The sequence below is a fragment of the Balaenoptera borealis genome (assembly GCF_965194805.1).
Source record: "Balaenoptera borealis genome assembly, chromosome: 17".
In the NCBI taxonomy this organism is placed as follows: domain Eukaryota; kingdom Metazoa; phylum Chordata; class Mammalia; order Artiodactyla; family Balaenopteridae; genus Balaenoptera; species Balaenoptera borealis.
Window position 1 is genome coordinate 6,860,182 of NC_138876.1, and position 27,342 is coordinate 6,887,523.

At 42.4% G+C, this 27,342-nt stretch overlaps 1 long non-coding RNA gene across 3 annotated transcripts; it reads right to left on the reverse strand.

Moving 5' to 3' along the window:
* Nucleotides 1-1,040: 1,040 nt before the first annotated feature.
* On the reverse strand, nucleotides 1,041-27,247 carry LOC309615267. Of its 3 annotated transcripts, XR_014236675.1 has the most exons (5): nucleotides 27,009-27,230; nucleotides 16,418-16,661; nucleotides 13,202-13,316; nucleotides 12,692-12,880; nucleotides 1,041-12,589 (listed from the first exon to the last, which is right to left on the reverse strand). It is a non-coding gene; the product is annotated as an uncharacterized lncRNA (long non-coding RNA). The 3 variants fall into 3 exon arrangements; XR_014236673.1 differs by having other exon boundaries at nucleotides 12,692-13,316; nucleotides 16,418-24,363; nucleotides 27,009-27,247; XR_014236674.1 differs by having other exon boundaries at nucleotides 12,692-13,316; nucleotides 27,009-27,234.
* Between the last annotated feature and the right edge of the window lie 95 nt (nucleotides 27,248-27,342).

The following is a 27,342-nucleotide window of genomic DNA, read 5'->3' on the forward strand; positions in this document are numbered from 1 at the left end:
CTCTGCCTTCAAGCTCTCAGCCACCTAACTCTTTCTTGGTCTCTCAAATTAAGTAAACAGTTCCTTTAGAAGATACAATCAAGTGTTTGCATGTGTTTGAAACAGTTTCATTTAGGCAATGTAAGGCATTTGAGTATATTTACAAAAACTTCCTTTAAGGGTAGAGTTTTTCTGTGATCGAAGTTAAATTGCTATCAGCAGAATATGCACTGTTATATCTATAAGATGTTTTACGTAAGCCTCAAGGTAACCACAAAGCAAAAACCAGAAGATTTTTGTGTAGGTTCACAAAATATAAAGAGAAGAGAATGAAAGCCTACCACCACAGAAAATCATCAGTTCACAAAGGAAGGCAGCAAGAAAGGAAGAAATGAACAAGGAAACTACAAAATAGCCAGAAAACAATAAGATAGAGTTAGTAAGCCCTTACCTATCAATAATTACTCTAAATGTAAATAGATTGACTTTTCCAGTCAAAAAAGACACAGAGTGGATGGATGCATTAAAAACAAAAAACAAAAAAAACAGGACCTAGTGATATTCTGCCTACAAGAGACTTACTTCAGCTTTAAGGACACACATAGGTTCAAAGTGAAGGGATGGAAAATAATATTTTATGCAAGTTGAAGTCAAAAAAGAGCAGGGATAGCTATGCTTATAGCAGACAAAACAGACTTTAAGCCAAAAACAGTAACAAGAGACAAGTTTATTATGTAATGATAAAGGAATCAGTTCATCAAGAAGCTATAACAATCATAAATACATATGCAGTCAACATCAAAGCACCTAAACATATTAAGCAAACACTAACATATCTGAGATCTATACACTAAAAACTACAAGACTTTGATGAAAGAAATTGAAAAAAATACAAATAAATGGAATGTTATCCCCTATTTATAGATCAAATAGTTAATCCTGTTAAAATACCCATGCTACCCAAAGCCACATATAGATTAATAGAACCCCTATGAAAATTCTAATGGCATTTTTCACAGAAGTAGAAAAAACAATCCTAAAATTTGCATGGAGGGCTTCCCTGGTGGCACAGTGGTTGGGAGTCCGCCTGCCAATGCAGGGGACATGGGTTCGAGCCCTGGTCTGGGAAGATCCCACATGCCGCGGAGCGGCTGGGCCCGTGAGCCACAGTTGCTGAGCCTGCGTGTCTGGAGCCTGTGCTCTGCAATGGGAGAGGCCGGGATAGCGAGAGGCCCGCGCACCGCGATGAAGAGTGGCCCCCGCTTGCCGCAACTGGAGAAAGCCCTCGCACAGAAACGAAGACCCAACACAGCCATAAATAAAATAAAATAAATTAATTAAAAAAAAAAAAAAGATGGCTAGCAGAACATCAGAGCCGTTTAAAAAAAAAAAAAAAAAAATTTGCATGGAACTATAAAAGAGCTTGACTAGCCAAAGCAATTCTGAGAAAGAAGAGCAAAGCTGGAGGCATCACACGTCCTGATTTCAAACTATACTGCAAAGCTATTGTAATCAAAATAGTATGGTACTGGCCTATCAACAGACACATAGCCCAATGGAACAGAATATAGAGCCTAGAAGTAAACCCTCACATATATGGTCAACTAATATTTGACACTAGAGCCAAGGATACTCATTAGGAAAAGGACAGGCCCTTCAATAAACAGTGCTGAAAAAAAACTGGATAACCACATGCAGAATGAAATTGGACCTGCATCTTACACCACGTGCAAAAATTAACTCAAAAAGGCTTAAAGACTAAGAACTCAAATAGTAAAATCCTAGGAGAAAAAAAAAAAGAACAGGAAAAAGTTCCTTGACATTGGTCTTTTTTGGATATGATACCAAAAGCACAAGTAACAAAAGCAAAAATTAATACATGGGACTACATCAAACTGAAAAGCTTATTCACAGCACAAGAAACAATCAACATGGGCTTTCCTGGTGGCACAGTGGTTAAGAATCCGCCCACCAGTGCAGGGGACATGGGTTCGAGCCCTGGTCTGGGAAGATCCCACATGCTGCAGAGCAACTAAGCCCGTGCACCACAACTACTGAGCCTACTCTCTACAGCCCACGAACCACAACTACTGAGCCCGTGTGCCACAACTACTGAAGCCCATGTGCCTAGAGCCCGTGCTCTGCAACAAGAGAAGTCACCACAATGAGAAGCCCACGCACCACAACGAAGAGTAGCCCCCGCTCACTACAACTAGAGAAAGCCTGCGTGCAGCAACAAAGACCCAATGCAGCCAAACATAAATAAATAAAAAATAATAATTAAAAAAAAACAATCAACAAAATGAAAAGATAACCTACAGAATGGGAGCAAATATTTGCAAACCTTATATCTCCTAAGCGGTTAATATCCAAAGCATATAAAGAGCTCATACAACTCAATAGTAAACAAAACATACCATTAAAAAATGGGCAGAGGAACTGAATAGACATTTTTCCAAAGAAGATATAAAATGTCCAACAAGTACATGAAAAGGTACTCATGTCACTAATCATCATGGAAATGCAAATCAAAACCACAATGAGATATCACCTCACACCTGTTAGAATGGCTATTATCAAAAAGAAAAAAGATAAATGTTGGTGAGGGTGGGGAGAAAAAGGAACCCTTGTTCACTGTTAATGGGAATATAAACTGGTATAGCCACTATGGAAAACAGTATGGAGGTTCCTCAAAAACTAAAAATAGAACTACCACATGATCCAGCAAGCCCACTTCTGGATGTATATCCATAGGAAATGAAAACAGATCCTTGAAGAGATATCCACATCCCTATGTTCATTGTAGCATTATTCACAATAGCCAAGATATGGAGACAACTTAAGCATCCATTGGTGGATGAACGGATCAAGAAGATGTGAGATATGTAACACATATATATATATAGTTATAATTATATATTTATTATATATACAGTTATATATAGTTATATATATTATATATATTTATACCTATTATATATACAGTTTTACACACACACAAACACACATACAGTTGACCTTTGAATAACATGGGTTTGAACTATGAAAATCCACTTATACGCAGATTTTTGTTCAATAAATAGGTATAGTACTACACGATCCATGGTTGGCTGAATCTGTGGATGCAGAACCATGGATACAGAGGGCTGACTACGGGACTTGAGCATCCTCAGATATGGTATACGTGGGGGCTCCTGGAACCAATTCCTCGTGGATATGAATGAATGACTGGAAATACAGATATAGATATATAGCTATAGATATAGATAAATGGAATATTATTCAGCCTCAAGAAAGAAGGAAGTCCTACCATTTGCAACAACACAGGCGAAACTAGAGGGTGTTATGCTAAGTCAGGCAGAGAAAGACAAAAACTGTGTGATATCACTTTTATTTGGATTCTATAAAAGCCATACTCATAGAAACAGAAAGTAGAGTGGTGGTTACCAAGCACTGGGGTGGGGAATGTTGGTCAAAGGGGTACAAACTTCTAGTCATAAGATGAATAAGTTCTGGGGAACTAATGTACAGCATGGTGATTATAGTTAATAATACTGTATTATATACTTGAAAGTTGCTCAGAGAATAGATTCTTAAATGTTCTCATCACAAAAAAGAAACGGTAATTATGTGCTGTGATGGAGGTGTCAGCTGACGCTAAGGGGAATAATAATTTTGCAACACATAAGGGTGTCAAATCAGCACATCGAATGGCTTTAAACTTACACAATGTTATATGTCAATGATATTTCAATAAAGCTGAAAAAATATGTTAAGAATTTTTAAATTCTCCTTAAAGAATGTGATATACAAATAAGTTTACACCCTGTGCTTTTCTAAAGACACCTACTGACTTTCACTAGATTTAATTTTACATCACCCTCTGGGAATTGTCCCACCCTACCTCCACTCCATTCTTCTCCCATTATAGGGACTTTAACTCAATAAGCATGTACTAATCAGCTCTCTCTTAGTCAGCTAAATCTTCCATAGTAGAGTACCATAGACTGAGTGGTATAAACAACAGCCATCCCTTTTCTCGCAGTTCTGGAGATTGGAAGTCCAAGTTTCTGGTGAAAGCCATCTTCCTGGCTTTCAGAGAGTCACCTTCCTGCAGTGTTCTCACACGGTGTGAGGTGGGGCAGGGAACAAGGGAGAGAGGAGATGGAGGGGGGGATGCAGGTGGGAGAGAGTGTCCTGGTGACTTTTCTTAGAAGGACACTCATCCTATCAGGTCAGGGGCCCACCCTTATGACCTCATTTAACCTTTATTACTTCCTTAAAGTCCCCGTGTTCAAATACAGCCATCCTGGGTGTTAGGGCTTCAGCATATGAATTTGAGAGGGGACACAAACATTCAGTGCATAACAAGCTCCTTAACCCAAGCTCTATGTGAGTGTCTAAGGCTGGAAAGGATGAAAAACAATATCAAAAAGAAAAAAACACAATCGAAAAATGGACAGAAGACCTGAATAGACATTTTCCCAAAGAATTCATGCAGATGGCCAACAGGCATATGAGAAGATGCTCACCATTACTAATCATCAGGGAAGTGCAAACCAAAACCACAATGAGATATCACCTCACACTTGTCAGAATGACCATGATCAAAAGGACCACAAATAACAAGTGTTGGTGAGGATGTGGAGAGAAGGGAACCCTAGTGCATTGTTGGTGAGAATGTAAATTGGTTCAGCCACTATGGAGAACAGTATGCAGCTTCCTCAAAAAAACAAAAATAGAACTACCATATCATCTAGCAATTCCACTCCTAGGTATATGTCAGAAGAAAATGAAAACACTAATTTAAAAGGGTACATGCACCCCATGTTTATAGCAGCAATGTTACCTTACCCCAAATATGGAAACAACCTAGGTGTCTGTCAACAAATGAATGGATAAAGAATATATGATATACATATATGAATATTATTCAACCATAAAAATGAATGAAATTTTGCCATTTGCAACAATATGAAGGGACCTTGAGGGTATTATGCTAAGCGAGATAAGTCAGACTGAGAAAGACAAACACTGTAGGTTATCATTCATATGTGGAATCTAAAACATAAAACAAACTAGTGACTATAACGAAACAGAAACAGGGAGGGTGGTGGTGTGATGAATTGGGAGATTGGGATTGACATATATACACCAATATGTATGAAATAGATAACTAATAAGAACCTGCTCTATAAAAAAATAAATAAAATAAAATTCAAAGATTAAAAAAAAAAAAGAAAGAAACAGACTCACAGATATAATGAACAAATTAATGGCTACCAGTGGCGAGAAGGAAGGGAGGAGGGGCAAGATAGGGGGTGGGGATTAAGAGACACAAACTACTATGTATAAAATAAATAAGATACAAGGATATATCGTACAGCACAGGGAATATAGCCAATATTTTATACTAACTTTAAATGGAATATAACCTATAAAAATTTTGAATCACTATATTGTACACATGAAACTAGTATAATATATCAACTATACCTCAATTTAAAAAAGAAAAAGGAAAAAGCACAGTTACTGCCTTCAAGGTGGTAATGGTCAAATGAGGAGGGATCAATAAATACACATTTATTTCCAATAAAAGCAAACTGTGATAAATATTATAATTATAGTTATATCCCCACTTATTGTCTACCACATTCCAGGTACCATGCTAAGCATTGTACATGCCTAATGGCATTCAGTCCTCACAGCAGCTGTTGATGACCTGCATTCTACAGGTAAGGAAACAGATTTGGACAAGTCTAGTCATTGGCCAACCCTCGGCTAGTTAGCGGCAGAGCCAGGATTGGCCCTGGGTTCTGTTAGCTCCAAACAGGTAGTATCCCTGGCTAGAGTAAGGAAAGTGTCAGGAAGCAGGAAAGCCAGGTTCATTCCCAGAGCCCCTTGCTTTGCAAGTCACATTTCTACCTACTAGCAATAAAAGGGGGGAAATCGAGAAACAAGATTCCTGCTCTTAAGGAGGTCAAGCCTAGAGGGGGAAGTCCAATGGCAATTTTAGAAAGTGTTAACCACTTTAAATAAAAGAATTGAGGGACTTCCCTGGTGGTACAGTGGTTAAGAATCTGCCTGCTGATGCAGGGGACACGGGTTCGAGCCCAGGTCCGGGAAGATCCCACATGCCGCAGAGCAACTAAGCCCGTGTGCCACAGCTACTGAGCTTGTCCTCTAGAGTCCGTGAACCACAACTACTGAGCTTGTCCTCTAGAGTCCGTGAGCCACAACTACTGAGCCCTCGTGCTGCAACTACTGAAGCCCATGCGCCTAGAGCCCGTGCTCTGCAACAAGAGAAGCCACTGCAATGAGAGGCCCGCACACCACAACAAAGAGTAGCCCCTGCTCGCCGCAACTAGAGAAAGCCTGCATGCAGAAATGTAGACTCAATGCAGCCAAAATTTAAAATTAATTAATTATTTTAAAAAAGAATTGATACCATAGAACATAGTACTAGGGAAAGCATAAGACATAGAATCCAGAGAAATTTTTTTATTTCAAAATTGGCCCAGGTGGACAAAATTCAGACAAGGGATGTAGAAATTGGGAGGCGGGTGTAGCTGATAATATTGACACCTCACACTTGCAACCTTTTCCAGAGGCTCACCATTGGACACATTAGAGTCCCCTTACCTGGAGATGCACCACAGACAAGGATAAAAGACGCCCCACCCACTCAACCCAAATGTAGACATTGTGCAACCCAAGCTGGGCCAGCACTTCCGTCGCACATGCTTCATCCCATTGCATTTAATAAAGCCACACGTGAGATGAAGTGACACCACCTAAGCTATAATATGTGCTGGGAATTGGAATGGAGTTACAAATGTAGTATTTCTGGGGCCCCTGAATGTCTGAATCCTGCCCTGCCAATCACCCCTCCCCACTGTAGAGGTCCCAATAGATCTACAAGAAAGAGTGGCCACATAGGAAATAAAATACCTTTCTGTTATTAGCTGGGCCAGCACCCAGCACCTGAACTCAGCATTCCCTGTTAAAGAGGAATTAAAACAAACATGTTAGACCACAGACTAAGTGTAGCCTCTTCCTCCCCAAAAATCCACATCCAAATTTTGACTTCTCCCACTGCCTCTTCCACATTTAAGGAGAAAAAATGTGGGACAGGCACTATGTTCAACGTGGCTTAATTAATACTGGTTTTCTAAATGGAAGTAATAAAGTTTATGAATGAAGCTACCTGCCAGTCTTTTCTATTTGGTGCAGCTGTGTTGTCTGATACAGTAGCTATTAGCTACATGGGGATATTTATATTTAAAATTAAATTAATTAAAATTAGATAAAAATTCAACTCTTCAGTCACACTAGCCACATTTCAAGTGCTCAACAGCCACACACAGGGACTTCTCTGGTGGTGCAGTGGTTAAGAATCTGCCTGCCAATGCAGGGGACACGGGTTCGAGCCCTGGTCCGGGAAGATCCCACATGCCGCAGAATGACTAAGCCTGTGCACCACAACTACTGAGCCTGCGCTCTAGAGCCCGTGTGCCACAACTACTGAGCCCACGTGCCACAACTACTGAAGCCCGCGTGCCTAGAGCCCATGCTCCACGAGGAGAGAAGCCACTGCAGTGAGAAGCCCCATGCACCGTAACGAAGAGTAGCCCCCGTTCACCGCAATTAGAGAAAGCCTGCATGCAGCAATGAAGACCCAACGCAGCCAAAAATAAAATAACATTAAATAAATAAATTAAAAATAGCCACGCACAAATGGATGCCATATTGGACAGTGTAGATGTACAACATGCCTATCATTGCAGAAAGTTCCACTACAAAATGTTGACCATGGAGGAAACAAGAGGACAAGAGAGAGAAGAATGTCCTTAGGCAGGGCTCCGTTTATCTAACCAGCCCCTGGGGGAAAAAAGGAAGTCAGAAAGAGAGACGTGAAAACCAGTCTACCACCTTCAACACACCGTGAACCCCCCAGCGATGAGCCCAGCCTAATCCGTGTTTCAGGCTCTGACCAACAAACTCACATCACCCCCTCAAGGAGAAACAGAGATGAGAGAGCAAGGGAAAGGGTCCTCTCTGCCTTCAAGGTGGGTATGGGAGACTCCTATCAACCAAAAAATATCAAATTTAAAAAAATGTGGTCTACAGCCTGGAGTAAGTCCACTTGCCATCCAGAATAAGTATGGAATCCCAGAGAAGGACTGATGGACCCAGTTAGGGTCAGGTGCCCCCCCTTGGATCAGTCACTCTAGCAGAGGTTGTAAGAACATGGCAGCCAAAGAGGTGGCTTTGTGATTGGAGCATGACTGCTACTGAGATACGCAGACAGAAAGGCGGGGGTCCACCGCACTGAGGACACAGCCCTCATTTCACTTCTCACTTCGTTTGGCCAATCTTGACTTGCTTCTTCCTGGTCTTGAGATTTTCGAGGGTAAGGAGCCCATTTCCTCTGCTATGCCTAGCACAGCACCTGCCTCACAGTTGCCTCTTCTTCTCAATAAATATTTAACTGAATGATGGAAGATGGCATTTATTGAGCCCTGTCTTGGACCAGGGACAGTGCTATGTGCTCTATATGTATTAACTCATTTAAGAAGTACAGTAACACTATGTGATGGATTTTATTCACCCTGTTTTTCAGATGAAAAGAACTGAGTCTCATCAAGTAACTTGCTCAACATCACACAACCAGTAAGTGATGGATGTGGAATTCAAACACCCATCTATAGGACTTCTCATGATGCTAAATATTTAAAATTAGTGAGCGAATGTTAGCATAATTGTCTTGATTAAATACCAAAAACTACTCACAGAATAATGTTTTAAATTGTACTCTACTAAAAATCAGATAAGTATGAGGCCACGTTCAAGAGGACTTCTGAGTATGAAAATTGATGTCTGTTTTCTGTAAACACAAACCCACATTCACACCATATTTTAGGAGCAAAAATGTGGTCTGGCACTATGTTAGACACAGCTTAATTAATAATGATATTCTAAATGGAAACAATGAAATTATAAATGAAGTTGCCTGTCAGCCTTTTCTACATGGTACAGGCAGCCTATTCTTAGGCCCTTACCCATCTGCATTATATAGTTGACCTCTGAATGTCAGTGACTTACTGTCTGTAATTGATGTACAATTAGCATCCAGGGTGCTCTGTAGCTTACATTTCTCTGCTCAAGCCAGTAGCTAAAGAGTAAAAGCTAATTCTAACTTCCTCAGTTTCTTAGTTTCTAACCCAAATACGCTGAGTACTACCTCCTCCCAATACTCTTCAACAAGTGATCTAAAATCTAGGCTGCTCACTAGTCCTAGAGCAGATCTTTCACATTCCTTCCTCTACAACTTTGCTCATACTGTTCCAGCAGTGGTATTGCTTTCTCACCTCACCTAGGACTCACTTAGCCTTTTGTTTCTTCAAGGACCAATGAAACCCACACAAAGTGAATATGGGTAGTTGAAATATTCCTCTGCTACCACTGTCCTAGGAGATGTTTAATATTTGACATAGCAAGTGCCAAGGTGCAGCAAATTGGGAGCTACATGTTCAACCTGAGCTTTGTACCAGTCAGTTTTTGCTGTGTAACAAATAAGAACAAAAATCTCTGCATCATATGACAGTACGCTTACACATCTACAGGGCATTTGGAGTTCTGTTGATCTAGGCAGAGCTTCTTCAGGTTTAGCTCCAAGTGCAACTTGAGTCCAGGTGTGCTCCCCGTGTTCCTCAACCTCCTTGGTGTAGGCACTTCCTAAGGCACGTTATTCTCATGGTAAAAGGCAGGAGCACTAGTAAGCCCAAGCATGTAAGCATAGTTCAAGCTTCTATTCACAGCACATCTGTTAACATCCTATTTGCCAAAGCTAATCACGTGGCAAGGTCAAAGTCAGGGAGTAGAGACAGTACTTTCCTCTCATGGGGGTAGAGGGAAGGGAGTGAATATTGCTGAACAATAAATAATCTCTACAGACACTAATGCATTTAAAATATCCCTTCTTTTGCCATAGCAGCCTGTAGAATGCAAATAAAGAGGCAGAAAACATGCCTAGAGCATTCAAATGACACAGAAACACAGCAGAGCTGCAGTGCAGAGCCTCTCCTCAGGTAACGAGTAAAGAAGATGGAGCACTTCGGAGGGCACGGGGGAGGGCAATAACATCTTCTCAGTAAGAATGTGTTATTGTGGAATTCCCTGGTGGTCCAGTGGTTAGGACTCAGCGTTTTCACTGCCATGGCCCAGGTTCAATCTTTGGTTGGGGAACAAAGATCTCACAAGCCATGGAGTGCAGCCAAAAATAAATAAAAATAGATAAATAAAGAATGTGTTATTGGCAGGGACTTGGAGGGAACTCCGCTCTGGTGTCATCATACACAGTTGATGGGGACGTGAGCTGATGGAAACATTATATAGGGAAATTTGTCAGTATATCTCACAGTTAGTGAATGCACATGCCCTTTGCACTCCTAAACCTAAAGCTAAACCTACAAAGTACGCACAGATTATACTCATTTGTTTTTTAGAGCAAAAAAAAAAAAAAATTAATAAAAATGAACAAGAGTGGAAAAGAAAGAGTGAAAACAAATGGAGTATCCATCTCTAAAGGCCTGGTTAAGTGAGTTATGGTACACCCATATGGGATGTAATAAAGCCATTAAAAAGAATAAGCTAAATCTATACATGCTAATTCATTCATTAAAAAAAAAAGATTGTGTGTCTACTACATGCCAAATCCTGTTCTTGGCACTGGAGATGCAGCAGAAAATGAGCAGGGTCTCTCTTCTCAAGCAGAAAGAGTGGTGGGAGACAATTAACAAGCCAACAAGTAAATAAGATAATCTCAGGAAGTGATAAATGCTATGTGAAAATACAGCAGGATGATGTGCTAAAGGGAGCCTGGGAGAGAGAACACCTTTGATGGGTGTCTATGGAATGCCTCTCTGAGCAAGTGATGTCTGAGCTGAGACCTGAAGGACAGGGGGCCAAACCTTTCTTGAAGAACATGAAGATCTAGGAGAAGAACACTCTAGGGAGAGGAAACAGCAAGGGCAAAGGCTGTGAGGTGGGAATGAGCTTGGTTTATTCAAGAAAAGGACCAAATGCCAACATCATTAGAACAGAGTAAGTGGGGAGAACAGTAGTACAAGATGAGGTTGGAGAAATACTAGGAGACCTGTCTTTCTTCTGTCCCACCCATTATATTTTTGTCCCCAGTTTCTCCATCTGTAAAATTGTAAAATGGAGCTGCTAATCAGTGACAGCTTTTTTTTTTTTTTGGCTGTATTGGGTCTTCATTGCTCCATGAGGGCTTTCTTTAGTTACGGCGAGCGGTGGCTACTCTTGGTCGCAGTGTGCAGGCTTCTCACTGCGGTGGCTTCTCTTGTTGCAGAGCACAGGCTCTAGGTGCTCGGGCTTCAGTAGTTGTGACACGCAGGCTCAGTAGTTGTGGCTTGTGGGCTCTAGAGTGCAGGCTCAGTAGCTGTGGCGCACAAGCTTTGTTGCTCCACAGCATGTGGGATCTTCCCAGACCAGGGATCGAACCCATGTCCCCTGCATTGACAGGAGGATTCTTAACCACTGCGCCACCAGGGAAGTCCTCATTGACAGCTTTTATTTGCTAGGGTCTCTGCAAGAAGTCTGTGCAGAACGCAGGACAAGCGTTAACATTCCCCACTTTACCGGTGAGGAAACCAAGACTCAAAAAGTGACCTTGCCCCAAATCACACATTTTGATCAACAGAATCAGGACTCCAATTCAGCTCTCCTGATTGTTATCCCAATGCCCTTTCCATTACCTTATAACCTCCTTCACCTCATTTGTGTATCCCAGTAATAGCAACCACAAATTTTGAGACAAGTCTTTATAACCTCCAATTCTTTTTAAGAGAGATTTAGCCTCAGTGTTGTAGATAAATTGAGTTTTCCAGCCTGCAGCATGGACCCACCCAAGGGTTCATGAGTTTTATTTTCAATATAGTTTGCTGTTTACATATTTATCTCTCCTACCAAAGTGTGAGATGTCAACGTGCTGGAATGATCCATACTATAGAATGTGGGTAGGCAGAGAAGTTGTGGGTGAAAGATAGGGTGAGAGGCAAAAACCGTGCCCATGCTACACATTGAAGGTCACCCAGCTTGTAAATTATGAGGCCGGAATTTGAGCTAATATGTATCCAAGTCAAAGTGGGCGCTCTTGGGACTTCCCTGGTGGTCCAGTAGTTAAGACTCTGAGCTTCCAGTGCAGGGGGCGCGGGTTCGATCCCTGGTCAGGGAACTAAGAGCTCACATGCGAGGTGCGTTCACAAAAAAAAAAAAAAAAGCGGGTGCTTTTTCCAATAATTGGGACCATGTGTGTGAAGGATCAAGCAGAGCTCCTGACACGTGGTAATAGCTCAATTAACTGTAGCAGCTATTACTGTATCACATGGTGTTCTTAGAAGGCTCTCTCCCTAGTCAGCAGTCATCCCGTCTAATGATGGCAAAGCCTCCACCCAGAGATGCTCGGGATTTAAGAGATCACGTCGTGAGGATACCGGATGATTCCCGCGTCGTGAATCCTCCCTCCGTAATTCACACAAAAGCCTGACGGTCTCGCTTCATTTCTCAGAACAGAATCTGCTGGGGACTGAAAGATTACTCAGACTTCATTAATTCTGCAAAATAAACCATGGCATGTTTACCCACGCGCTCAAAGGCTTTATCATAAATCACCAAAATTAAAGCTCACCTGTCTGAGCAGAGGCTCGGCCTGCACTCCAGCCCTGGGAACAGAAGGTCATGGCATCGGTGGCTTTTCCCAGTGGCTTCATTTCTTCCTGAGCTTTCATGTGACCAGCGGGACTGCTGCATGGTGCTCCAGTTTGATCATTAACAGAGTCATGACCATTCGCCCAGCAGTTGAGAAGGGGCTCTAGAGCTGTGTGTATTTTAGCTCAGAATAAGTAAAGAGACTAAACTACACTTGAGAGGAGATTAGGAGTTTGAGAGGCAGTGATTTGTTTTTTCAAGCTATAGCTTCTTACGGCCAAAGTCTGAATAGGCCTTCGAGATCCGGAAAGGATTAGTAATGTGTCCAAGGTCACACAAGCCATTAACGGCAGATCTGGACCCAGAGCTCAGGACTCCCGATTCTCAGTCTGGCTCTCTTTCCACTTCAATGCATATGCCTACAGGCTTGGGGGAGATTAGAATACATTCCAAAATATTTACTCCCTCCTGGGACAAGCGTACTGCTTACCTTGGTCTTCTGCACATGACTTTCTTTGGCCTTCGAGTAGAAGCAGACCTACTGCAAGCAGGGGTTGGAATGTGCTTGAGGGGTGGGTCATGAGACCCTCACAAGCTCATGGGTCCTAGGAAGATGAGAGACTTGTGGGGGCAGATCTTGCCCCAGCTTCGAGGCACCCAGTCGTTCCCAGCCTAGATCAGCCAGTCCCCAGATGATGCACAGACACAGGAGTGAAATGCATGCCTATCCCTGCAATTTTTTTGTGGTTGCATATTATGCAACAATATGGCTGATTCAAGGCTCATCCTGCAAACAAACGTATCATTCCTGTGATGCAGAATGATGCATTAGAAGGATCCTGAACTTTGACAGAATTCATTTGAATCTTTTTTTTTTTAAGATATTTTTGATGTGGACCATTTTTAAAGTCTTTATTGAATTTGTTACAATGTTGCTTCTGCTTTTTGTGTTTTGGTTTTTTGGGCAAGAGGCATGTAGGATCTTAGCTCCCCAACCAGGGATCGAACCCACACCCTCTGCACTGGAAGGTGAAATTTTAACAGACCCTCAGAGAGTTTTAATGATTTTCCTGAGGTCCCAAAGTAACTAAATGCACAAACCAAGATTCAAAGGAGGGACTTCCCTGGCAGTCCAGTGGTTAAGACCTCACCTTCCAATGCAGGGGGTGCGGGTTCGATCCCTGGTCTGGTCGGGAGCTACGATCCCACATGCCTCGTGGCCAAAAAACCAAAACATAAAAAACAGAAGCAACATTGTAACAAATTCAATAAAGAATTTTAAAATGGTCCACATCAAAAAAAAAATCTTAAAAAAAAAAAACAAAAACTCTCTGAGACTCAAATTTCCTGAACTCTAAAATTAAAGTAATAACATTTACCTATAAGGAGATGCTATGGACTGAATTTTCACCCTCAAAATTCATATACTGAAGCCCTAAACCACCACTCACCAACACCGTGCCTATATATAGAGATTGGGGCCTACAAGGAGGTAATCAAGGTTAAATGAGGTCATAAGGGTAGGGCCCTGATGTGACAGGATTAGTGTCCTTAGAAGAAGAGATACCAAATACCAAAGCACAATCTATCTCCTCTTTCTCTTTCTCTCACTGTCTGCAAGCCAGGATGAGATTCTCACCTGCAACCAAATGTTGTTGTTTAAGCCACCCAGTCTATGGTGTTTTGTTACAGTAGCCTGAACAGACAAACAAGAGTATGATCAGACCTAGAAATTCAGAATTTAAAGTTAACTGCCTAGCACATAGTGGGGTTTGGATCACAAACCTCTAGCTGGAGAGTTGGGAAGAGATTGAATGTGACTACATTGAAAAATCAGTAACGTCAGAAATGCATTCTCCTCTAATGTTGTCATAAAACCCTGATTTTTATCTGGGTACACGGCACCCAACATAAAAGCTGTATTTCCTAGATTTTTTTGCAACTAGTGATGCTGAAAGCTCAGCCTCTATGCATGGGTGCCGGATCAAATCTCAGAGAGAAGAGTTTTGGGTGAAGTAGAAAAGGATAGCTTTATTGCTTTGCCAGGCAAAGGGGGACACAGCAGGTTCCTGTCTCAAAAAACTATGTGTCCCAACCCAGGAGGATTTGATGAGTTTTATAACAATACTTCAAGGGTGGGGTTGCTGACAAGATTAGGGTGTGTGCAGGGTCTCAGGTTGTTGGTCTCCTAACCTTGATGAGCTTCTCTGGTCCCTTTAATCTTGCCTCAGGTGGTCTCCTGGCTGCTCCTCCCTTGATTAGCAACTGTTTGAATAGCCCTTTGGAACTCAGGGAAGGTCATGGAGGCGGGAGTCTTGCCTTCAAGATACGGAGGACAGAAAAAAAAAAAGCTTCCGTGCCCAGGAGCCCAAAGTTACCCCCCCCCCCACTGGTTTCACTAGTGTGATTTAACTATATGACCAAGTGCTTCTTGAGAAGATATAAGTGGAAGTGCCATGGACAACTTCTGGAATATGTCCTTAAAAAGAGGGGACATCCTCACCCCCTTCCTCATTCTTACTGACTTGAATGTGGACACAATGGCTGGAGCTCAAGCAACCATTTTGGAATAGGAAACCGCATGCATGTACAGCAGAAAGGAGACAGAAGAAGCCTAGGTCTGACACCATAGTACCAGCCCTGGACCACCTGCCTATGAATTTCTTTAACATAAGAGAAAATAAACCACTAACTTGATTAAGTCACTATTGAGGGCAGCCCTATTCAGTACTATTTCTCTGCAAATTCTCAGTGCCCACTACAGAGCTGCTCTGAGGCCCAGGAATCTGTGTTTCAACAAGCTCTCCAGGTGATTCATATACACAATAAAGCTTGAGAGGCACTGATTTAGAGTTTTCCACCACATATGCCTAACCTGATAACTGATAGAGTAGTCCTAAATTGCAGGTTTTGTCAAGGACTTGGTGAAAGCTTAAAAGGCAGATGATATAAAGCCAGGAAAGATGGTGAAGGCAATAACTGGCAATGTCAAGCTTTAAAATGATTTTGACAGAGTGAAACACTGGACCAAAGCCAAGAAGATGAATGTAATAGGGATATAAAAAAAGCAAATCTAAATGTTCTTTTTTTATTGAAGGAAATAGAAAATGTTCCATCTTTGACTTCGTAACTTAAAAAGAAGAAATGTAAAATTACATATTTTAAAATACAGCAAATAATGCTATAAATCAATGCCAATTATGGCTAGTGAAAGGAACAAGGGAAGGAAAGATGATCCAGAAAGGGAATGAGAACAAAATCTGACATAATGAGGAGATACAGAGTCAAGGACAGAAAGGAAGAGAATTGGGGCCCCAGTTCAGCATCACTCTGTAGATCTTCAGATGATCTTTGCATCTGGAGGTAATCATGATAATGCATCAGATTATATTAAAACTTACTATGCGCCAGGCACTGTATTGTGTGAATTGTGCAAATGTATCCTCTCAGGAACTCTATGAGATAAGATCTATTATTATCATTGTTTCTCAGATGCAGGAACTGAAGCAGAGAGAGGCTGAGTGATTTTCCAATGGCCACACAGCTAGCACAATGTAGAAGCAGGATAGGAACCCAAGTGACTAGATTTTGGGGCTGTGACCCTCAGCCCCCCTGGTGTACTCTACCCTTTGGTGCTGCCCCACTCTCATTACTGATCAGTTTCTATTCATTGATAGCCTGGCATAAAAATAAGGAAATCCATTACCTCCTGTAACTGTAAACCCAGAGACTGAATGGGGATCCAGATGCAGTACGGTTATCAGCTCAAAGATGGCATCACAGATGCAAGCTGTTTCCATTCCTGTGTGCTACTGTCCTCAGTATCTGGGTTCATTCTAAGGCTGGTTCCCCTCATAGTTCCAAGACGGCAGCCAACAGTCCTGAAGCTTTGTGCTTTCTTTTTCATGGCCAGCAAGAGAGAGAAGTCTTCACCCCAAGCATGGAATATACTGGAATATATACACTTTAATTCAGTTTATTGTACCAATGAAGGTGAATGACCATCCTTAGACAACAGAGGTCATCAGTGGGAATGCTACACGCTGACTGGGATAGACAACTCCCTGCCGTTAGAGATGGGCTCACCAAATCAGCGCTCTGTACTACCCAGGAGCTCCGCTCTTAGTTTTTGTGATTCTCTCTCTTTTCTTTTCTGAAGCAAATCAAGTTTGTTTGTTTGAATTCTGGCAAAATAATAAATACTGAGAAAATCATAAAATTTTCATTAGAAAGCACCTTGGGTATAAAACAATACACCCCTCTTTCCAGCTCTTCAACAGGCTTCCTGTTCGTCAGAGGCATCATAGGAGAAGATGCTTTGGGGCAATAACCCTCCTGCTTTCCTTTGACAGGTAAAATCATATTCTGTCAGGAGGGGCCAGCATGAGGTAGTGGTGGTAGCAGGTACTTTTGGAGGAGAGAGCTGTCCGGTATATACTGAATGTCTAGACACCAAGAATGATGCCTCATGCTTTATTATTTATTTATGTTAATCATTACAAGGAGACCATATTATCCCCATTTTATAGATGAGAGAACCAAGGCCCAGAATTTTTTTGTGTGCAGTTTGCTTGGTGCCATTCAGCTTGTCAAGTGGCAGAGGTAGATTTCAAACTCAACTCTATATGATTCTACAACCCAAGTTCTTTCCATTCCACCACACGGACCCAATACAGGATCATTTTCATTTGCTGAAATTATTAGCATTGAATCTTTTAACTGAGATTTCTTGGCTACTTCTTACCTGCTCTCTGGCTCGTGTTAGTCGAAAGAACTACTCTATCTTGCTATATGTTTTATGTATACAATCTCAGTTTATCCTGCCAATAACCCTGTAATGCAGTTTATTATGGAGAATGCTCTTAGTTGCAAGTGGTAGACTCCAAAATCAAACGTCATGTGCCTGTGGCCACATCCCCAATTCTTTTCTAGTTATGATTCTCTCTAGACTTAATTGCAGGTATTTTGAGTTTATTTTTCTTCAGTGGGAGAACCACATTTATAATCTCTTTTCCCAGAGTCATTTTGTCCAGTTGAAAAGATTTAATTGGTGTCACCTTCATCAATTCAGAGGTTTTCATAGAGGGACCATACCTTCTATGGATCCTTGGTACAAGGCTGAATTTTAATCAGCCTTTGTCACTTAAAGTCCTCAGTGTTATCTTTTGTATGGAAATCAGAATCAATTACATTCTCCTCTGAGCCCTCAAATTTCTGGACATTTCTACTCCCTTCAATCTCTCCAAAATGTACAATTTTTTCCTAAACTCAACTTTTTCGTATAATATTTCATCCCATGCAGACCGTAGCATCCCAGGCATGTCAGTAACATTCTGTTTCATAACCTCTTTGTCTAAAGCCACAAGGTCATTCAGTACTTACCTGTCCTCCCCGTGATCACAGGTGAGAGTTTTACCAAATGTATTGCCACTAGATAACATGAGTTGCTGTTTTTCCATCCTTCAATGCATATTTTTTTGCTTCCCACTCCCAAGTCCCAGAGTTAATGCCCCACAACTTAGGTTTTCCACTCTGGCAGCCTCAATTATAAGTCCCAATTGCTGTATCAATCAGCTCAGCCTCAGTAATGCCGGAGTAACAACAAGACCCAGATCTTGATAACAGGAAAGCTGTATCCCTTGCTTATGTCTATGTCCTTTACAGGTTGGCTGTGATTTTGCTCCACATCCTCTTTATTCTAGGACTCAGATTGTAGGCACAGACACTATGTGGGACGTGCCAGCTTGTGGCAGAGGAAAAAAAAATGGGCACACTCTCCTCTGCTTAGAAATGGCACACGTACTTCCGGTCACATTCCATCGACCAAAGCAAGTCATATAGTCAAGCCTGACTGCAGTAGGTGAAAAATATTGTCCTCTCACAGGCAAAGGCAGTATACAGACCCACAGGGAAGACAACAGATATTTTTGAGCAAATAATACAATCTAGTCAGTAGCGTGCTGGTAAACATTTAACTGCCTCTTGGGGAATAAAAGTCCTGATTTGTAGCATTTGCCAATTTACATGGGGTAAATACTCCCACAAAGGCTGATTTCAAAATACCAGTGAGACCTCACTAAATGCAGAATGAGGAAGCGTTGTGTGCAGTCAGCTTTGTGAACAAGTATGAGCAGCCTATAGCCCAGCAATGAATCTACCCCCATTTGAATTAAATCCGTTACAGTTGGGCCTCCAGACCTCCGTATCCACAGGTTCCGAATCCGTGAATTAAACCAACCATAGGGGGGGCTTCCCTGGTGGCGCAGTGGTTGAGAATCTGCCTGCTAATGCAGGGGACACGGGTTCGAGCCCTGGTCTGGGAAGATCCCACATGCCGCGGAGCAACTAAGCCCGTGAGCCACAGCTACTGAGCCTGCGCGTCTGGAACCTGTGCTCTGCAACAAGAGAGGCCGTGACAGTGAGAGGCCCGCGCACCGCAATGAAGAGTGGCCCCCGCTCGCCGCAACTAGAGAAAGCCCTCGCACAGAAACGAAGACCCAACACAGCCATAAATAAATAAATAAATAAATAAATAATTTTAAAAAAACAAAAAACCAACCATAGGTTGAAAATATTTTGAAAAAAAAAATTCCAGAAAGTTCCAAAAGGCTAAAGTTGAATCTGCCATGCACGGCACTATTTACATAGCATTTACATTGTATTAGATATTATAAGTAATCTAGAGATGATTTAAAGTAGGTGGGAGAATGTGCGTAGGTCAAATGCAAATGATATGCCATTTTATATAAGGGACTTGAGCATTCATGGATTTTGGTGTCTGTGGAAGGCCTGGACCAATCCCCTGGGATCCTGAGAGATTACCATACTAAACATAAGTTAGCTATACTTGTTCCACAGTATGACTATGAAATCTTGCTGTGGACTAGAGCAGTTATACGACTCACCATAACCCTGCCTTAAACCTAAACTAAGGATGTGCAGTAAGGAGGAACAGGACCCAGACAACTAAGACTTAGTCTTCACATCATTTGCTATTGCTGTGTTAACTGGCAAATTCAAGTGGAGAGCAAGAATGTGAGACTGAAATTTAAAACATCTTTTGCCTCTATAAATAAGATTCAGCCCCAGGTTCCTCTTTTGTAGAAACTCGTATTAAGAACTTGGCTCTGCTCCAAGGAAAATAAGATAGAGATCATTCAAAACCCTTTAATTCCAAATTATTCATGATAGGAGTTGCTTGACGAGGACACCTCTCTATTCTTAATGTTTACCATAGTAACCTTTTTCTAGTAAAAATTTGTTTAAAATGTCCCTGAGCTTGGAATCAGCTCTTACATACAGAAGTCTTTTTTTTTTTTTTTTTTTTCAAAGAATATACTTTAACTACATTGATATCACCACTGGGGTGACATTGAGCAAGTTGCTTATGTGCCCTGAATTTCTCTTGCGTCATCTATAAGATGGGATAACAACTCTTATTTCTTGCTATTCCTTATAACCTTGCAAGGCTGTCATGAGACTTGAGCATCTGGCACACATAAAGCACCTAAAAAGAGTACCTTGCACGTGGTAGTCAATCAATTAAATAATCATTACCATGCATTACGGAGGATACTGATGAGAATTTTCATAATTATTATTGAGGCATGGGACTAGAGGGTTTGAATTACTATTTAAAACAGTACAGGGCTTTATTCAGTAGCTCACAGCATTTAGCAGGAGTAATTTGGCTGTTGATTTTGAGTACATCTGACAGGAATGACTTTTGCAGCTTCCCTGGAAGTCTGGATGTTATTGTAATTTAACAGAACTCACCTCCCTAGTTTTTAGTCCATTATGGCTTTTGGCCCCTAGCTTGGCTCAAATTGCCAGTCCAAAAGAAAGACTGAACAGTCTGCCCCAGGGCAAAATTGTGGCCTGCAGGGGGTGGATCCTGAGCCCCATCCCCAGCGAGAATAAACTGCTCACTCACCCATGCTGCAGCCTTTCATACCGATGCTCACATAAAATATCAGGAGCAAATCCTACCTTCAACTTTACAGTAATTCTGGAGGAGCTAGAGGGTCACTCAAACACAGATGCCTGGCATAATGCTGCATGCCACCTGAGGTCATAGGACAAACAGCACAGAGAGACTGTGACGATGATTCATAAAAAGGACAGCCCACTACCTTCCCGGGGTCACCTCATTCATTCTTCCTGAGTTGTTACGAATATTCTGGATTATTATTTCAGATTTCTTTAAGCCTCTTGACTTAAAAAATAATGAGGAAGGGGGGCTTCCCTGGTGGTGCAGTGGTTGAGAGTCCGCCTGCCAATGCAGGGGACACGGGTTCGAGCCCTGGTCCGGGAAGATCCCACATGCCGCGGAGCAACTAAGCCCGTGCGCCACAACTACTGAGCCTGCGCTCTAGAGCCCGTGTGCCGCAACTACTGAGCCCATGTGCCACAACTACTGAAGCCTGTGCACCTAGAGCCCATGCTCCACAACAAGAGAAGCCACCTCAATGAGAAGCCCGCACACCGCAACGAAGAGTAGCCCACGCTCACCGCAAATAGAGAAAGCCTGTGTGCAGCAATGAAGACCCAACGCAGCCAAAAATAAAATAAATTAATTAAAAAAAAATAATGAGGAATATGCTGATGCTGATGACAATAGTTAAAATGGTAAAAGTTACCTGAAAGTCTGCATATTACTGTGTTTGTGTGTGTGTGCGACTCTATGTATGCATGTGTGTATTTGTTCCTCCTAAGTGGCTTTTTTAAGCTAATTATCAGCTTTTGGAACTGCGCATAACAATTTTCCAGTAGCGACAGTCACACATAGGTAGACCATCCAAACACCTGGAAGCAATTTAATAAAGACTGGAGGCAGAGCCATCCTTAATTGGGTTCCAAAGTTAAGAATGTAATGTTACTTGTATGAGCAGTCAGCAAATTTGGGGTACAAACATGGCCATATTGTCTCCTTTTCCAGTGAAGGTGTTGAGTAGAGCTTGCTGCTAAAACAAACAAACCCCCAAATTTTCATTTATTTCTTGCTCATCTAACAGTCCAAATGAAATGTTTCTAGGTGGAGATCAGCATTCTTCCACAGAGTGATCCAGGGATCCAAGACTGATTACACTCTCTTTCCTGGACAATGCAGTCACACACTTACTCTATGAAAAATGGTTTCCCTAGTGCTTCCAGGAAACCTTTAAAGCAGCCAACTTAACTTTCTGGCCCTTCTCTTGATAGAGCTAGGAGGGGAAAAAAAAAGGATGTAAAAAAAAAGTATGTAAAAGCTTTATATTCACTGGGGCATCCTAGTATATTGGATTGTTGCAAATGCAAGAACAGGTTTTAGTAGATGAGTGTCTATGAAATAAAGAGGCTTTGGAGACTACCTTCATATGTAAAGTGGCATAAACAAACTGCAAAAATGCATAAGCTTTTTTTTTTGAAGGAATCAGTTAATAGTTTTTGTAAGATTTGTAGTTAGTGTTCAACACATTTGTTGAATCCAGCCTTTTGAATCATGCCTGGAACTTCGCTGCTCAATTGTTGTTTATTAGAATTAATAAATGAATGGTAATGTTATTAGTCTAATAAGCACTTTGAAATATGCCCAAATCGTTAGGAATAACTTTGTACAATAAAAGTCATTTAAATTTCTGAGAAGATAACTGGTAGGCAGTCAATAAATATTTATTTATTTGTATTATCAAAGGTTTAATCAGGATCATTGAAATTGCCAAAGTAGACAGAGATGTGCCTTGAATATATTACAGTCAGGACGGCTACCCGTTGAGTACTGTACAGAGGATGTCATTCATATGGACACCCATGTAAATAGCTCCCCCTAGGGTTGTGCAGTGTACAGCATCCACATAGCCGCCAATTTCAATGTATCAGCCTGAACAGGCTATGAGGGTAGAACAGCTGGTTTCCCTTGCTCATCACCAGGACTGATGGAGCTGGTTGGCTAACTGGGTAGATGTGGGCTCTCCCTTCCCCACTTCCTCCTCATTCACCACCTGCCCCTACAAGTCTATGTTCTGGTCAAAGATGTTGACCTTCCCAGAGAGGGGAGCGTGCCCTCCAGTCAAGGGTGTGCTTGTAACTCTGTGGGAGCCCCACTCCAACTCCAGGCGCCTCTTGGTACTGTAAGCCTGGAGCAAGAGACTCCCTCCAGACAGGAACCAAATGTTCTCCGCCTCTTCCTAATGAGGTACTTACCCAGTGTCTTTTTTCCTAACCCAACTTTTTAAGGATTGCCTTTTAAATACTAAGATTCACCTTAGCTCTTCATGAACTGACCATGTTACTAACCCAAAAAAGTTTTCATTTTCTAGCCTCCAAAATGGCCTCAGCTGGGTCCTTCATATCCCAAAGACCAATTTTAAACATTTTATCCTTATATGTGCAACATTTGTATCCTAAAACTAAGTAATCTTTATTTCAGTTACAGAAAAAATAATTCTGGAAAAAAAAAGATAAAAGAAAAAATATGACCCCTCCATTTAACCTGACTTGTACATATTGACTGCAGGTAATGCAATCACATTTCTTCCTGTTGCAGCACAGGGAGCACTGATTTCTCTGATAAGAAGTAGGAGCCTTCGGTTATGACAAAAGAGATGTCAAAGTCATCCTCACCAGCAGTACTACCACCATCACAACGGCAGCAGCAGCAGAATACCTTCCATAATAGTCCATTTCCAAGTTAGGTGAACTTGAAATCAAATCCCGGCTTGGCCAACAACTAACAGTGTGACCTTGGCCCAGTCATGTCCCCTCCTTAAGCTCTGATTTCCTTATCTGCAGAATGTAGATACCAATGTCTCCTGTATAGGGTTGTTGGGGGATTAACTGAGCCAATGAATGGAAAGTATTAAGTTTAGTCCCTGATACATGGTAGGTTGTTTTGTTTTGTTGAAAGAAGTTTTATTCGGGGAGATAGACACTCCACAGACAGAGTGTGGGCCATCTCGGAAGGTGAGGGGTGCATGGTAGGTTTTTAATACCTCATTACTATACTTTCATTCATTCGTTGTTACTTTAAGTACCTACTTATTACTTCCGTGATACTGGGCCTGGCTTTGTGAAGAATCAAAGAAATGTAATACTTTTTTTCCTTCATGGAGCTCATAATCCATTCATTTATTCAATAAACAATTATTGAGTACCTATCCTGTGCCAGGCACCCTGGTAGGTGTTAGAGTTCCATACAGGTAAAAAATATGCCAAGACCCCTGCCCTCAAGTAGCTCACATTCTAGTGAAGATAAGACATGAGAGCACATGGAGTATATTCACAACACAGAATACGAAGAGCTATGCCAGAGGGATGAAGCACGACTGTCCTCATAGACCTAAAAAGCACAGATGCAATTAACCTGGTAGAGAGGGCCTGGGCAGAGAATCGCAGGTAGGTGAACCTGTGTGCACAGAGAACATGGTATGTATGAGAAGCTGCACGTTTTCAACATCCGTGGAGCAAAAGAGTTCTTGCAAAAGTAGTGGGAGACGTGGCTGAAGAAATTGGTTGAGGATGAAGCATAAAAAAACCATTGAAGTGTGATCTTTTTTCCTGAGGAGGCATGGAGGAGCCCTGGAAGATTTTTAAGCTGTTTGAGGACATGGTCAATTCTCTGGGTTTCAGAAAAGTCCCTCTGGAGTCTGGGATGTGGGGAAAGTTGGGCTGGACCTGCCAAGATGGGGTGAAATGACCAATTAGGAGGGCTTTGTCCAGACGAGAGATATGAGGGCTCACATGAAGCCTGAGGGCAGTTCATGGCTACCACCGCCATTTAAGAGGAAGACGTTATGGGACTCAGAGACTGACAGAACGGAGATGGGGATAAACTGAGAATGACTCCTGCTATTGGGTGTTTGGCAGTGCCATTCACATGATGAGGAATAAAAGGACTAGATTTGGTAAGGATTTACGCACATCTACACACACACACACACACACACACACACACACACACATAGGTAGTTAAATAGCGTAGCAGAGGGAGAACAATATTACACACAAGAATAGCACCAGGCTTTAGATTCTTGTGCCCAGTTAGGCAAAGGAACAAATGCTACCAGTTCAGAGTAAGCAAACACTGCTTGATCTCTTTTCCAAGACTCCTCTTTGCATAACTGTTCCCCTTTTCTGGGAGGAACATCACGGACACACCTTGGAGGAATCTGCTTGATATCCTTAACAACATTTGAAAATCTCTCATTCTAGGTCCACAGCAGCAGTTAAGAAATCACCTCTTTCTCCCTGGATTTCCTACTTCTTGCTCTGCTCAGTATCTTACGCTACTGCCAAAGCCTTCCTTCATTGCATGAGTGTGACCATGTAATTTCTGGTGCCTTTTAGAGTAGTCCAAGATTTATAACTTCCCAGAAAATCTTTGGTTCTGAGATATAAATACAAAGTAAAGTCTGCCCCTAAGAACTTTATGCAGTAGGCAAGGAGCCCATTCAGCCATTCAATACCTAGTCGTTCTATAGCTGTGGTACTGAGGTTAATGCTGGAAATGCAAAGTGGAACTAAACATGTTTCCTGCCATTAGAGAGTTTTACATCTGATGGAGAAGGTAAATAAATCAAACCGTAAAGGAACGGGTAAGAAGCAATATATTAGACCATAAGATACTATGAGAGCAAGGAATAGGAACAGCCAACCCATATATGGATGTTCAGAGAAGTTTTCTCTACGTGACATGTGCACAAATCACAGAAAACAAAGTTTACTACGAACAATGTCCGAAGCAAGGAATGTACCAAGTGCTCAGGAAAAGGGACTAATTCATTCTGAGTAGATCCAGCAAGACCTTTTGGAAGCAAGTACGTTTTAGGTGGAATTTGAAAGGCTCAAGTGAATTAATTTCTGGAGAGAAAGTGGGGAATATAAGGGCATGTTTGAGGAGCTGGTGATGCCCTTTACCAAGATCAGATTTAGGTATTTTGGGGAGGGGGGGGTGTATAAGACAGAAAAGGAGACAAATACTTTAAAAAAGTTAACAGCAAATCTAGAGTTAAATAGCACTCTATCATTCAAGAAATACCATGAGGGCTTCCCTTGTGGTGCAGTGGTTGAGAGTCTGCCTGCCAATGCAGGGGACACGGGTTCGAGCCCTGGTCTGGGAAGATCCCACATGCCGCGGAGCGACTAGGCCCGTGAGCCACAATTACTGAGCCTGCGCGTCTGGAGCCTGTGCTCCGCAACAAGAGAGGCCGCGATAGTGAGAGGCCCGCGCACCGCGATGAAGAGTGGCCCCCACTCGCCGCAACTAGAGAGAAAGCCCTCGCACAGAAACGAAGACCCAACACAGCCAAAAATAAATAAATAATTTTAAAAAATTCATTAAAAAAAAAAAGAAATACCATGAGACAGTAAGTGATTAAGAGCTAAGTCAGATAAAGGACTAGAAGCACAAGGAACGATGGGGTCACCAGTGGGTCTGAATCATAAGGTACCTGCACAGACCTGAGGTCACAGGCCTTTTGTGGGCTGGAGAAGCATTCTTACCTACTCAGTGGATGCTGGGTAAACATTGGTCAACTGAGTTAATCTTTCCTCAGGTAGCTAGAAATTGTGGAGGAACTGGAGCTCCTTGCTACTGTGTTTACACTTTAACCAAAACTTTAGAAGAAATTTAGGCTCCCCAAGGGAATTGAGGAAAGCACCATTCTGTTGTTTGTTCAGGGACAAATCATCGAGAGCCAAATAACTGCCCTCCAAAAATTGCACTAAGGCTGTCCAGCCCTTACGTCCAGAGTTCCAAACTTTTGGGAGGATGGGAAGAGAATTGGTGTGGATTAAAAAGCGATCCACAGAGAGCAAAGGAAACATCTTTACATGTTTTTCTGTAGTGTGTTTTTTTCCCCCTCTCCCTGAGGGAAGGCCATGTAGGAAAGAGTACTGAACTTGAAGCCTGAGTCTCTGCCACTACCTGACATTGAACAGGTCACTTAATCTCCCTGAGTCCTGTGTCCCCATTCGTAAAATAAGGAGGCCGTGGACTCCATACTAATAACTAAGTGTTTGGGGTCTACAATTTGCCAGGTGAGGCGTTTTCCACGCTTTTACTTCTCACAACCACTATGGTAGATTTTAGTAACCCTATTTTACTCAAGACATTCAGTTCAGAGTGGTTAAGTAACACGTCCAAGGTCACACAGCAACAGCGGCCGGGCCGGATTGCAATCCGGGGTTGCCTGACTCACACCACGCAGTCCCAGTTCGATACCAGTTAAACACCCCTATACTGGCCCCCGGAGTTCCCTTCCCTCGACTACCGGACCGCCTCCCCCCGCCACCCACCTAAACTCTCAGGCAACGCTCACCTTTCACCACCGGGCATGCTCAGTCGCTCAGGAAAGGTTTTCGCTCCGCCTTGGGAAATTTTTCACGCCGCTCTGGCAGCCGAGCCCGCCCCGCCCACGGCTTCTCCTCACTGGATTGGTTGAACTCAGGGAGGCTACCAGGAGGCCCAGATGACCTCCCAACTCGCCCCCGTCAACGCTCTGGGCGCGCGCGCTCCGAGCGTGCGTGCGTGCGTGCGTGTGAGTGAGCACGTGAGGCCCCGGAACGTGCACAGGGGGCGGGGCAGGAAACAGGCGGCAAGGGGCGGGGCTGCCGTTGCCATAGCAGTGACGTCAGGCGTCGGGGAGCGAACCC